Raw genomic sequence first — 14,820 nt, forward strand, 5'->3', positions numbered from 1 at the left:
AGAGCTCGGCCTTGCCAAGATGCAGCTCGAGGACAAGGAAGGTAAGAGATACCTTATTTAAATATATAAAAGGTGCAATTGCAAAAAATGACAGGATCAACGTGGCTATTGTAGGGGCCACAACTGTGGTGGCAACCCTTAAGCAAGCGCTGTGCGAGGCCGAAAAGAAGGCGGCCATGGAGCATACCGAGCGGGAGAAGCAGGAGGCGTGGGTTGGCGAGGTGCAGCAAGAGCTCCAGGCTCTCATGAAAAAACATGAGAGTTTGGAGCTTGACTCGAAGACGCAAGAGTCTGAGCTCACGGCGGCACTTGAAGATGCCAATTCTGCCAAGGCCGAAGCCCAGAAGGCCCTCCAGGAGGTTGAGGCGATGAAGAAGATAGAGGCGGGTAAGGCATTCTTTATGCAAAGCAAGCACGTGAAAGTGAATTACTTGTTACTTACCCGAGTCCGGAGCTCTCCAGGAGCATTCGCAGATTTGCCCCGTAGTGTGTCAGATGTCGCCGCCTTCTATCGGGCCAAGGAGGGGAGCTCGACGGAGAAGGTGTTCTGGTCTCAGTGTGCTGAGGCCGGACAACCTGTGCCCTTGAGCGACCAGCTGAAGCAACTGGTCGAGCTCCATAAGGTGGCCGAACAGGCCATGAAGGGCCTCATAGTTCGGCTTTGGCCTGGAGAGGCTCTGCCTGGGAGCTACTTTGGGCTAGTGAGGCGGCTGGTGGATGCCTATCCACGGCTTGAAGTAATCAAGCGCTCTGTCTGCATCGAGGGTGCCCGTAGGGCGCTTGCCCATGCTAAAGTACACTAGGGCAAGATGGATGCAGAGAAGCTTGTGAAGGACGGGCCACCGCCGGGCAAGGAGCATCACCACCCCGAGATGTACTATGAGGGTGTTCTGAAGGGTGCCCGCCTTGTGGCGGATGAATGTCCCATGGATGTAATATTTGAGTAAACTTGCTCGTGTGATCCTGTATGCTGAAAACTTGTTCATATGCGCTATGCAATGCTTGTTTTAATTTAAAATATTACCTTCTATGCGGCCGTTTATAAAATCTGAGAGATGGCGAGTCGTCGGCTTCTGCCCCCATGCCACGAGTGCTGGGGTGTTCGGGATAAACCTGAGCACTCCTTTTCCCATTCTTGGGTCCTCGAGGGAGGTGCTCAGCACAACGAACAAGGCAATCGGACTATAATGCGTTATCACTCTCACTTAGCCATAGAATTCTATAATTTTAAATTTCGGCGAAGCCCCTAGTGTTCGGAAGACCGAATTCGGGGCGCTATACACGCTTAGGCCGGACAAAGCCGAATCCTCGCTCTAAGCGGCATAAGTCTTTAGGGACTCAAAACCTTCTCGAACAGCGACCAGCTCTCGCCCTATCATGACAGTCAGTTTTAGCTTTCTCTACTGAGGTGCTTAGCCTAGCTCAACTGGGGCACAATCGCAGTAGTTCTCCCAGCGCTACCTTAGCCGATATAGCGGAACGTAAGGTACCAAAACATGGGAGCCGGGTAAACCCAACTATTGACCAAAGACATGATTCAGAGCTGATGCATATAATGCTATAAGTTCGGAGGGCCGCACTTGTGAAAGTGTTCGGACTTCTCACGCCGTATTATGGGGTGCTTGAGCCCCTGGCGTATTGGCCGTACCAGAGTGTACGGGTGCATAATGTCATAACTGAACATATGTATTGAAAAATAGAAAATGCAATAATAAGCTGAAGCTGAGCATTGTTTATTAAAAGGCTGCTATAAAAGTAGAACGATACAAATAGTGCGATAAGCAAGAGATGGGACTATTTGACATGTCCCCCTCTAGGGGCGATCTGCGAGGCGGTATGTAAGACAGGTATTTTGCTCGTTATAGAGACCACCTGGACATTCGACGTAGCTTTCTGCCTCCCTGGCTGTTGCATCATGTGTTTGGCGATTGTACTGCCGAACAGGCCTTCCGGAGAGTGGATTCCTGAAAGTAAGAAAAGAAAAATAACAAAATCGGGAGCCCCTAGTGCGGTTGAGCCGCTTTGTGGGCATGCCATGGTCGTGCCCCTCCTCTACGACCATGGTATTTCCAGAGCGTAATTATGTACGCGTAGTACTAGTTTCGCGATTCCGCGAGGGCTGGGGTTGGGGCCGCATTGCTATGCTTGCTTGGAACGTGCCAGACGGTCTTGCTGTAGGTTACTCCGGGCGCGCTTGACGGTGTCAGACCTTTCTTAGTCGGACTGGAGAATTTCCTTGAGAGGCTACTTTGTACCTCCGCCGCGAGGGCCGCCGTATGCTCCTCTGTTCGGAGAGAGCGTTCGGTGTTTCCGATGACCGTAATTACTCCTCGAGGGCCTAGCATCTTGAGCTTGAGGTATGTGTAGTGCGGCACCGCATTGAACTTTGCAAATGCGTTCGTCCGAGAAGTGTGTGATAGCCACTGCGGAACGGGACTATGTCGAAGATTAACTCCTCGCTTTGGAAGTTATCCGGGGATCCGAAGACCACCTCAAGTGTAACTGAGCCTGTACAGTTGGCCTCTACACCTGGTATGACACCTTTAAAGGTCGTCTTTGTCGGTTTAATCCTTGATGGATCCATGCCCATTTTTCGCGCTGTATCCTGATAAAGCAGGTTCAGGCTGCTGCGCCCGTCCATAAGGACTCTAGTGAGGTGAAATCCGTCGATCATTGGGTCTAGAACCAATGCGGCAAATCCGCCATGGCGGATGCTAGTGGGGTGGTCCCTTCGATCAAAAGTGATCGGGCAGGAGGACCATGGGTTGAACTTAGGGGCGACTGGCTCCAACGCATATACGTCCCTGAGTGCATGCTTCTGCTCCCTTTTGGGGATGTGGGTTGTGTATATCATGTTCACCGTCCGCACTTGTGGCGGGAAGCCCTTCTGTCCACTATTGTTCGGCGGTCGGGGCTCCTCCTCGTCATCGCTATGCAGCCCCTTGTCTCTGTTTTCGGCATTTAACTTGCCTGCCTGCTTGAACACCCAACAATCCCTGTTGGTGTGATTGGCTGGTTTTTCAGGGGTGCCGTGTATCTGGCACGAGCGATCGAGTATTCATTCCAAACTAGATGGGCCCGGAGTATTTCTCTTGAATGGCTTTTTCTGCTGACCGGGTTTAGAGCCTCTGAATCCGGCATTAACTGTCGTATCCTCAGCATTGTCGTCGTTAATGTGGCGCTTGTGCTTGTTGCGACGCGGCCTGCCATTGTTGTCCTTGGTATCCGAATTACCAGGGCTCTTGGTCATGTTATTACTACGAGCTAGCCAGCTGTCTTCTCCCGCACAAAAGCGGGTCATGAGTGTCGTGAGGGCTGCCATGGATTTCGGCTTTTCCTGTACTAGGTGCCGGGCAAGCCACTCGTCACGGATGTTATGTTTGCAGGCTGCTAGGGCTTCTGCGTCCAGACAGTCGACGATTTGATTTTTCTTGGTTAGGAACCGTGTCCAGAATTGTCTGGCCGATTCCTCTAGCTGCTGAATTATGTGGCTTAGGTCATCGGCGTCTGGTGGTCGCACATAGGTGCCCTGGAAATTGTCGAGGAATGCGGCTTCCAGGTCCTCCCAACAACCAATTGACTCTGCTGGCAAGCTGTTAAGCCAATGCCGAGCTGGCCCTTTAAGATTGAGTGGGAGGTATTTTATGGCGTGTAGATCATCACCACCGGCCATGTGAATATGAAGGCGATAATCCTCGATCCATACCGCAGGATCTGTTGTGCCATCGTATGATTCGATGTTTAGGGGTTTGAAACCCTCGGGGACTTGATGATCCATTACTTCATCTGTGAAGCCTAGCGGGTGTGCGGCGCCTCTATACTGGGCTATATCACGACGTAGCTCAAATGAGCTTTGTCTGCTGTGTTCGGCCCGGCCAGATTTGCTATATCCAGCATGACGGTTATCGTCACGTGTCATGGGGCGCCCACGCGATCCGTAGATCGATCTTGTTTGCCTTGCCTTGTCCTCCAATATATCTCGCAGGTCTGGCGCATTTCCCCACACCTTGGTATTTTTGGAGCGATGTCGGGGTGCGGCTTGAGTGGAGGGCCGAGAGGCCTCTCTGTCACGGCCACGAGGTGGCCGATCGGCCGCGTCATGCGCTAGTGATGTAGGTTTAGGTGCTTCCTCCTCTAATCGGGGTAGCAGTCTGTGCTTTGGGTAGCACTTGGAGGGGCGTTCGAGTTCGTACTCCTCGGCCGCAAGGACTTCAGTCCATCTGTCGGCTAGCAAATCTTGATCAGCTCTAAGTTGTTGCTGTTTTTCTTAAGGCTACTCGCCGTGGCCATAAGCCTATGCTTAAAGCGCTCTTGTTCGGCGGGATTCTCGGGCACGACAAATTCGTCGTCGCCGAGGCTTGCCTCGTCTTCGGAGGGAGGCATGTAATTATCATCCTCTTCCTCTCTGTCTGCCGCCCTCTCAGGAGGGCTGGCTTCTCCATCCTCCTGCGCTGAGTCTTGCTGGAGGGAGTTGTCTTCGGCACTGTCCGGGGTGTTGTTGTCTCCTGTGCCGGAATCACCGTTTTTGCTTTGGCAGGATTTAGATCGGTGCCGCTGACGCCGGCGATTAGGCTACTTCTTGGAGGGGTCATCCTCCGCTATTCCATCGCCATTGCCTTCTTTTTGGGTGTCCACCATGTATATGTCATACGACAAGGTGGCTTTCCAGTGCCCTATAGGAGCTGGTTCCTATTCGTCTCCTACATCGTCATCCATACCATCGATGTCTTCGGAGTCGAAGTCGAGCATGTCGGTTAAATCATCGATAGTGGCTACGAAGTGGGTGGTGGATGGGCGTCGAATTTCTTTGTCATCCGCATCCCAACCTTGCTGACCATAGTCCGGCCAGGACGCTCCTGATAAAGAGAGAGACTTTACTGAATTCAGAATGTCGCCGAAGGGCGAGTGCTAAAAGATGTCCGCGGCGGGGAACTCCATGATCGGCGCCCAATCGGATTCGATTGGCAGGGGCGCGGAGGGCTCAGAGTCCGGAGAGGAGTCCGACACCTTGGAGTCACAGGCTTCGCAGAGGACAAGGCTGGTGTTCGGCTCGATCGCCGTAGAGATTGCAGCCCCCGAGGCGGTGTCCAGCCACCCGTCCTTGAGTGGCGCAGTCGGCTCCGAGCTAAGGGTCGGAGCGGACACGGGTGCGGCCACCAGGGCACTGTTCGGCGGCAGAGCTAGGTCATGCCCATCGTGACAGTGAGGCGCGCTCGGCTGTGGCTCGAATCCGCCGAAGATCAAGTCTCGGCGGATGTCAGCCGTGTAGTTCAAACTTCCAAATCTGACCTGATGGCCAGGGGCGTAGCTTTCGATCTGCTCCAGATGGCCAAGCGAATTGGCCCGCAGAGCAAAGCCGTCGAATACGAAGATCTGTCCGGGGAGAAAAGTCTCACCCTGGACCGCATCACTATTGACGATCGAAGGAGCCATCGGGACTAAAGATGACGATACAAAGGAACTCTCAATGAAAGCACCAATGTCGGTGTCAAAACCGGCAGATCTCGGGTAGGGGGTCCCGAACTATGCGTCTAGGCGGATGGTAACAGGAGACAAGGGACACGATGTTTTTACCCAGGTTCGGGCCCTCTCGATGGAGGTAAAACCCTACTCCTTCTTGATTAATATTGATGACATGGGTAGTACAAGAGTAGATCTACCACGAGATCAGAGAGGCTAAACCCTAGAAGCTAGCCTATGGTATGATTGTTGTTCATCCTACGGACTAAAACCCTCCGGTTTATATAGACACCGGGAAGGGTTAGGGTTACACAGAGTCGGTTACAATGGGAGGAGATTGACATATCCGTATTGCCAAGCTTGCCTTCCACGCCAAGGAAAGTCCCATCCGGACACGGGACGAAGTCTTCAATCTTGTATCTTCATAGTCCAAGAGTCCGGCCAAAGGTTATAGTCCGGCTATCCGGACACCCCCTAATCCAGGACTCCCTCAGTGCTAAAGAGGCAAGCGCAGGCGAGGAGGCCCGAGGCATCAGGCAAAGGTTTCCATATCGGTGCAACAAGACCAAGACCAGCAGGACGGCAGGACGGAGGTCACTGTGGAGCCCAGGACGGCGTCACCACCAGAGCCTTTGGGAGGCGAAGACCACCTTTAGTCAGGATAACTTGTACTAGTTGTCTCCCTTCAAATTTGGCCGTTGTTGGATCCCTTCCCGCCTACATTTGGTAAGAGGACCAGCGCCTCTATAAATAGGACTAGCCACCACAGTAGGAAGGGACAATGACTGATCTTGGGCCATTCAGATCATCCTCAACAACACAAGCTCACCGAGGTCAAGGACGCCTCTCCTCAGGAGGTTGTTCCTCCCTTGTACCTATTCATCCTCAGCCCAAGGGGCAATCCACCACACCACACTGGAGTAGGGTATTACACCACATCGGTGGCCCGAACTAGTATAAACCCTGTGTCCCTTGTTCTGCAAGTTCGACGCGCTGAGCTTTGAGATCGCGGTGAGTGTGTGAGCTAGAGGGGGAGAGATCTTCGTGCGCACCCCAGTGTTCGAACCTCAAGGGTTTTGCCGGAACCCGCAATCCGACATTTGGCGCGCCAGGTAGGGGTGCGCCGAAGCCTCTCTCCCGTCAGCGGACCCGCCAATGCCCTGTAGCGCCGATGTCCGGCGACCCGAGGGCCGATGCCGACCACTGGGCAGCTTGGCCAGCCCAGGCAGCATCGTCCACCCAAGAAGACCTCAACTCGGCGCTCCAGGCGGCACGCGCACCACCAAACTCCGTGGGGCGCGGGCGGCATGGTCCGACGCCCTCCAACATTACCCCACGGCGCGCACAGGCCGCCGCAAGGGCCTCGAGCTACGCCGCGGCGATGGCACCGCACACCCGACGGGAGCAAGCAAACATGAGGGCCGCACTCATAGTGGCACGGGAGCTGCTGCGGTGCCGGCTAATGGTGAGCGGTCGCGATGCGTTGCTAGAACGCGTCGCTAAGCTGCTGGACACTGTGACCAGGGGCATGCCTCCCTTCTGCTCCCTACCTATGCCTCAAGTTGCGGCTGGGTCACATGGTGGACCTCGCCACACGCGGACGCTCCCAGGCGCATCAGGGGGATTCATCGACAGCGACGCAGCTGCTGGAGCCGGGCGCCCAGCCACACCTGTGCCTCCACCGGTAGGCGCGGTCGCGGGTACTGACCCCTACGGCCCAGGAAGGATGCCACCGTTCCGTCCTCGGGGCGGCGTGCTGGGCCCGATGGCGTGGAGCGTGGGGCACTTCGGCGGGGTTTCTAGGGCAACGGCTCCGAAAGCCTACGTGCCCCGCAGGATGGACCAGGAGTACACGCCGGAAGATGGCCCCGGCTCGTTCCTCGAGTCGGGTTGGGAAGAGGAGACACTAGAAGTTGAGGCCTTCCATGAGCCACCTGGGAGCCTCGCCGACCCCGCCGGTGACAACAGCTGCAGGGTACCACTAAACTCCCAGGAACAAGCTTATGCTAACAATGAATCGCAAGTGAATCAGGGCACAACGGTGGATGATGACCCCAGCGCGGCAACCCAGGGGAGGCGCACTGGGGGTTGCGTGGGAGGAGCCGGGAGCAAGGCCCCTCCCCGCACTGCGTGGAGCAAGGCGTCGCCCGAAGGTAGGTCCTCTGCCGGGGAGGCACTGGCGAGCCTTCCCCCCGGCAGAGGGCCCGTGGTCACCGAGGGTGCCGCTAGCGTCCCCTTTGCCCCTTGGCATCGTCCTGGTTTCCGGATGCCCCAACGGTGGTCGAGGGTGGCACAAAGCGGGGCCCTCACCTGGCGATATGAAGCAAAGCTCACGCATGTGAAGGTCTCCGCCCGTGACACTCTCATGTAATAATGAGTGGGGTTGTACACGCCCCGGAGTCTTCGGAGAGGTGCCCTCGGGCCTCTGGGGCTCCCACCCACATCTTAGTGGAAGCACCATGCTCCGCGCTGGACGTCGACACTGTCCCCCAATGACTATGCTCACAACCAGTGAAAGCACTTAGCTCCGTGTTGGTGGGAAGATAAGAAGACTAGCTAGGTGCTGGACGCGGCCATTTGCTTTTGCCCCCTTTTTTGTAGCTCGGACTTGCAGCTTTTGATCTTGAATTTGAAGTCGTATTTCCATTAGCAGTCGTGGGGGCATCCTTTCTTGTTCGTGTTGATTTCATGAGTTTCTGGATTCGTGTTTTGTTTGGGATTTGCATCTGCTATTTCCCCCCTTCCTAGCGCCTCGCGAGCGGGGGCTGGCGGCGGCGTACACGCGCTACGCGCGCACCTCGCCATTACTGGCGCTCGCTTCTCGCGAGGCCCTCTCGGGTGGACCGGTGGACCCCTCAGGAAACCAAAACCTCGCGAGCTCGTGAGGGGCTCCCTTCAGAAGGAATGCACGTCTGCAACCGCCAAACCAGTTTGAAGCTCAACTGAACCAAACTAAGTTACGGCAGCAAGCCCGCAAGGGGTGTCGCGAGCACACAAAAGCGCACTTTAAGCCTAGCCTAGGGAATAAAGTGGTAGTCTATTTACATGAGGGGCTCCCCCTCCAAAAAATGCTCTTACATTGTGAGGGGCCGTACCCAAGCTTTTGCGTGCAGGATCAAAATAAGGGAGCACGGGCTCAGTCGGACATGTCGCTCGCCTCATCTCCTAAATTGCTTTCGGACAGGCTGCTGGCGCCATCGCTGTCGTTGTCTCCACCGCCATCAACCATGTCGCCCTCATCTGCTGCGACCACCACCGCGTCATTGTCAGAAGCAAAGCCCTAACAAGGGCATCCACATTGTCGTTCACCTAGCGTGCTAGGTTGTCCCGGATGACCTTAGGCACTGGCGCAATGGCGGCGTCAAAATTGAAGTCAGCATTGGTGTTCAAAAGATGGCTGAAGACGCGAGAGAATGTGCGCTCGAGGAAGCCCCGACTCTTTTCGTCCACAAGCTTGCGAGCCCTCTCAGCTTATTTCCCTAGGCATGTCACGACGTCGGTGAAGAAACAATGATGGCTGGCATAGTCCTCGGCGTGTGGGTGGGGCGCGTGCTCATCGCAGATGGTACCAAGCGCCTGATTGACTCTCGTCCTGAGGTCCCGAAGCATGGGGACGTGATCGTGCAGTAGCGTCTGCCGGCGAAGCGCCTCCTCCCTGCTCTACTGCGCGAAGGACTCGGTGCTGGCAAGCCGCTACTGAAGGGAGAGTAGCTCAGCACGGGCAGAGGCCAGCTCAGCCTACACTGAGATCAGGGCAGCCGCGACGGCTTTCTTGCGCTGCTCTGCCTCTGCCATCCCTGACCTGAGGGCAGCGGTCCTGCCCACAGCTTCAGCTTCCACGAGCTTCAGCTTCAGGTCGTACCTGCCAGAAAGATCCGCATGAGCCTCAGCCACCCTCCAGTCGACCTCCTCCTGGGCCATGGCCTCACGCGCGCCGACAGCATCCTCTGCTTGGGCGACTTGGTGCTCCGTCATATCCAAACGCTCAAGCTCGAGGGTACGCTCCGTGGTCTCCAGCAATAGCGCTTCTTCACGCCTCAAGATTTCCTCCTCCTCGGATGCCGCGCCCTTCATTGACGCCAAGACGGCCCTGCGTGCCTCCACCTGCTGCTCCAGGGAGGCGTTCAAGGCTTGGAGCTCCCGCATGCGCTCCTCGGCGGCCGCACGGCGATGGTTCGCCTCCCTGGCCTCTTCCAAGGCCCGAGTGCTGGCCTCCCGCAAGGTTGCTAGGGATGCCTCGGCCTTTGCTTTGGCGTGCTCACGCTGGAGGCGCTCGAGGTTGATAGCCACCTTCAGTTGATGCCACTCCTCCACCAACCGGAGATCCTCGGCTTCAAGGCGAGTGAGGGAGTCCTGGATTAGGGGGTGTCCGGATGGCCGGACTATACCTTCAGCCAGACTCCTAGACTATGAAGATACAAGATTGAAGACTTTGTCCCGTGTCCGGAAGGGACTTTCCTTGGCCTGGAAGGCAAGCTTGATGATACGGATACATAGATCTCCTACCATTGTAACCGACTCTGTGTAACCCTAACCCTCTCCGGTGTCTATATAAACCAGAGGGTTTTAGTCCGTAGGACAACACATAACAATCATACCATAGGCTAGCTTCTAGGGTTTAGCCTCCTTGATCTCGTGGTAGATCTACTCTTGTACTACCCATATCATCAATATTAATCAGGCAGGACGTAGGGTTTTACCTCCATCAAGAGGGCCCAAACCTGGGTAAAACTTCGTGTCCCTTGTCTCCTGTTACCATCCGCCTAGACGCACATTTCGGGACCCCCTACCCGAGATCCGTCGGTTTTGACACCAAAATTGGTGCTTTCATTGAGAGTTCCTCTGTGTCGTCGCTTTTAGGCCTGATGGCTCTTCCGATCATCAATAGCGATGCAGTCCAGGGTGAGACTTTTCTCCCCAGACAGATCTTCGTCTTCGGCGGCTTCGCACTGCCGGCCAATTCGCTTGGCCATCTAGAGCAGATCGAAAGCTACGCCCCAGGCCATCAGGTCAGGTTTGGAAGTTTAAACTACACGGCTGACATCCGCGGGGACTTGATCTTCGATGGATTCGAGCCACAGCCGAGCGCGCCGCACTGTCACGATGGGCATGATCTAGCTCTACCGCCAAACAGTGCCCAGGAGGCCCCACACGCATCGGTTCCGACCCTCAATTCGGAGCCAACTGCGCCGATCAACGATGAGTGGTTGGACGCCACCTCGGGGGCTGCGATCCCAATGGCGATTGAGCCGGACGCCAGCCCCATGCTCCGCAAGGCCCGTGACTCCGAGGGGCCGGACTCCGAGCCCTCCGCGCCCCTGCCGATCGAATCCGATTGGGCGCCGATCATGGAGTTTACCGCCGCGGACATCTTTCAGCACTCGCCCTTTGGCGATATCCTGAAGTCACTAAAGTCTCTCTCATTATCAGGAGAGCCCTGGCCGGACTGCGGTCAGCAAGGTTGGGATACGGGCGATGAAGAAATTCAAAGCCCACCCACCACCCACTTTGTAGCCACTGTCGATGATCTAATCGACATGCTCGACTTCGACTCCGAAGACATCGACGGTATGGACACCGATGCAGGAGACGATCAAGAACCAGCACCTATAGGGCACTGGAAAGCCACCTCGTCGTATGACATATACATGGTGGATACCCCAAAAGAAGGAGATGGGGATGGAATGGCGGGGGATGACCCCTCCAAGAAACAACCTAAGCGCCGGCGTTAGCGGCGCCGCTCTAAATCCCGCCAAAGCAAAACCGGTGATTCCGGCTCGGGAGATAATAATACTCCAGATAGCGCCGAAGAACACCCCCTCCAGCAAGATTCAGCACAGGAGGACGGAGAAGCCAGCCCTCATGAGAGAGCGGCAGATAGAGAGTTCGAGGATGATAATTATATGCCTCCCTCAGAAGACGAGGCAAGCCTCGACGACGACGAATTCGTCGTGCCAGAGGATCCCGTCGAACAAGAGCGTTTCAAACGCAGGCTTATGGCCACGGCAAGCAGCCTCAAGAAAAAACAGCAACAGCTTAGAGCTGATCAAGATCTGCTAGCCAACAGATGGACTGAAGTCCTTGCGACCGAAGAGTATGAACTCGAACGCCCCTCCAAGAGCTACCCAAAGCGCAGGTTGCTACCCCGATTAGAGGAGGAAGCACCTAAACCTACATCACCAGCGCATGATCCGGACGATCGGCCACCTCGTGGCCGAGACAGAGAGGCCTCTCGGCTCTCCACTCAAGTCGCACCCCGGCGCCGCTCAAAACATTCTAAGGCACGGGAAAATGCGCCAGACCTACGAGACATATTGGAGGACAAGGCTTGGCAAACAAGATCGATCTATGGATCGCGCGGGCGCCCCATGGCACGTGACGGTGATCGTCACCCCGGATATAATAAATCCGGTCGGGCCGAACACAATATACAAAGCTCGTTTCAGCTGCGTCGTGATATAGCTCAGTAGAGAGGCGCCGCACACCCACTATGCTTCACAGATGAAGTAATGGATCATCAAATTCCTGAGGGTTTCAAACCCGTGAACATCGAATCATACAATGGCACAACAGATCCCGCGGTATGGATCGAGGACTATCTCCTTCATATCCACATGGCCCGCGGCGATGATCTACACGCCATCAAATACCTCCCACTCAAACTTAAAGGACCAGCTCGGCATTGGCTCAACAGCTTGCCAGCAGAATCAATCGGTTGTTGGGAGGACCTGGAAGCCGCATTCCTTGACAACCACCAGGGCACTTATGTGCGACCACCAGACGCCGATGACCTAAGCCACATAATTCAGCAGCCAGAGGAATCGGCCAGGCAATTCTGGAAATGGTTCCTAACAAAGAAAAACCAAATAGTCGATTGTCCGGACGGAGAGGCCCTAGCAGCCTTCAAGCACAATATCCGCGACGAGTGGCTTGCCCGACACCTTGGACAGGATAAGCCGAAATCTATGGCAGCCCTCACGACACTCATGACCCGCTTTTGCGCGGGAGAAGACAGTTGGCTAGCTCGTAGCAATAACTTGACCAAGAACCTTGGTAATTCGGACACCAAGGACAACAGTGGCAGTTCGCGTCGGAACAAGCAAAAGCGCCGCGTTAACAGCGACAGCAACAAGGATACGGCAGTCAATGCCGGATTCAGAGGCTATAAATCCGGTCAGCGGAAAAAGCCATTCAAAAGAAATACTCAGGGCCCGTCCAGTTTGGACCGAATACTTGACCGCTTGTGCTAGATACATGGCACCCCCGAAAAGCCAGCCAATCACACCAACAGGGATTGTTGGGTGTTCAAGCAGGCAGGCAAGTTAAATGCCGAAAATAGAAACAAGAGGTTGTGTAGCAATGACGAGGAGGAGCCCCGGCCGCCGAACAACAGTGGACAGAAGGGTTTTCCCCCACAAGTGCGGACGGTGAACATGATATACGCAACCCACATCCCCAAGAGGGAGCGGAAGCGTGCATTAAGGGACATATATGCGATGGAGCCAGTCGCCCCAAAGTTGAACCCGTGGTCCTCCTGCCCGATCACCTTCGATCGAAGGGACCACCCCACTAGCACCCGTCATGGCGGATTCTCCGAATTGGTTCTAGACCCAATTATTGACGGATTTCATCTCACAAGAGTCCTTATGGACGGCGGCAGTAGCTTGAACCTGCTTTACCAGGATACAGTGTGGAAAATGGGCATAGATCCCTCGAGGATTAAGCCCACCAAAACGACCTTTAAAGGCGTCATACCAGGTGTAGAGGCCAACTGTACAGGCTCAGTTACACTTGAAGTGGTCTTCGGATCTCCGGATAATTTCCGAAGCGAGGAGTTAATCTTCGACATAGTCCCGTTCCGCAGTGGCTATCACGCACTGCTCGGGCGAACCGCATTTGCAAAGTTTGATGCGGTACCGCACTACGCATACCTTAAGATCAAGATGCCAGGCCCTCGAGGAGTAATCACGGTCAATGGAAACACCAAACGCTCCCTCCGAACGGAGGAGAACACGGCGGCCCTCGCAGCGGAAGTACAAAGCAGCCTCTCAAGGCAGCTCTCCAGTCCGGTCGTTAAACGTCCGGACACTGTCAAGCGCGCCTGGAGTAACCTACAGCAAGACCGCCTAGCACGTTCCGAGCAGGCGTAGCAATGCGGCCCCAACCCGAGCCCTCGCGAAATAGCAAAACCAGTGCTTCGCGTACATAACTACGCTCTCAAAATACCATGGGCACAGGGGGAGGGGCACCATCACGGCACGCCCGAAACACGGCTTAAACCGCACTAGGGGATGCTGATTTCTTCATTTTCTCTTACTTTCAGGACTCCATACTTCGGAAGACCTGTTCGGCAAACCAACTGCCGCACAAACGATGCAAGAACCAGGGAAGCAGAAAAGCTACGCCGCATTGTAGAACTCCCAGGTGGTCTCTATTATGAGCAGTATACCTGTTTTGCATACTATTCCGCAGCCTGCCCCTGGAAAGGACATGTTAAATAGTCCCGCTTTTGCTTACCACACTATTTGTATCGTTTTGCTTTGGTCGCAACCTTTCTAGAAACAATGCATAGCTTTTGTCTATTTTTCTACTCTTTTTTACAAATATATGTTCATTAATGACATGTTGCACCCGTACACTTTGGTACGGACAATGCGCCAGGGGCTTCAGTACCCCTCAATATGGTGTGAGAAGTCCGAACACTTTAACAAGTGCGGCACCCCAAACTGTGACGCCCCAAGACCGATGTGACAGGTGTCTTCCAGTTATTCGCTGTCGTTGCCATGTCATTTGCTTGCGTGCTGCATCTTATCATGTCATCATGTGCATTGCATCATCATGTTTTAAAACTTGCATGCGTCCCGGCCTCCTCGTTCTCTCCGTTGTCCGTTCTGAGCCCAGACACACTTGCACGCGCCCGCGGCATGTCCGAAATAGCATTTTTTTAAGTGGCCGGAAAATATTCTCGGAATGGGTTGAAAGTTGGCGTTTGGTCTTATTCTAGTGTAGATAGACCGCCTGTCAAGTTTCATCGCATTCGGAGTTCGTTTGATAGTCCAACCGTTAAATATAGCTGCAATAGTAGCCGGTCTAACGTCGGACGTTTTCGGTCTCCGGAAACAGTTGTCGGGCTGCACTCCTCTCCTCTCATCTCAGCCCAACCTCTCTTCACAGCCCACTAGCCCACCTATCTAACCCCCCTCTGCTCTGGGTCGTCCGATCGAGATCGAACGGCTCCGGAACGGACTAAAACCCCCAACCCTAGCTCCTCCTGCTATATATAGCAGCCCCCCCCCCTTGCCATTTTGGGCCTTCTCCTTCCTCCCCCTCGAAATCCGCGCCCCCAATCATCAGCCAGCC

The sequence above is a fragment of the Triticum dicoccoides genome, chromosome 3A (assembly GCF_002162155.2).
Source record: "Triticum dicoccoides isolate Atlit2015 ecotype Zavitan chromosome 3A, WEW_v2.0, whole genome shotgun sequence".
Classification (NCBI taxonomy): domain Eukaryota; kingdom Viridiplantae; phylum Streptophyta; class Magnoliopsida; order Poales; family Poaceae; genus Triticum; species Triticum dicoccoides.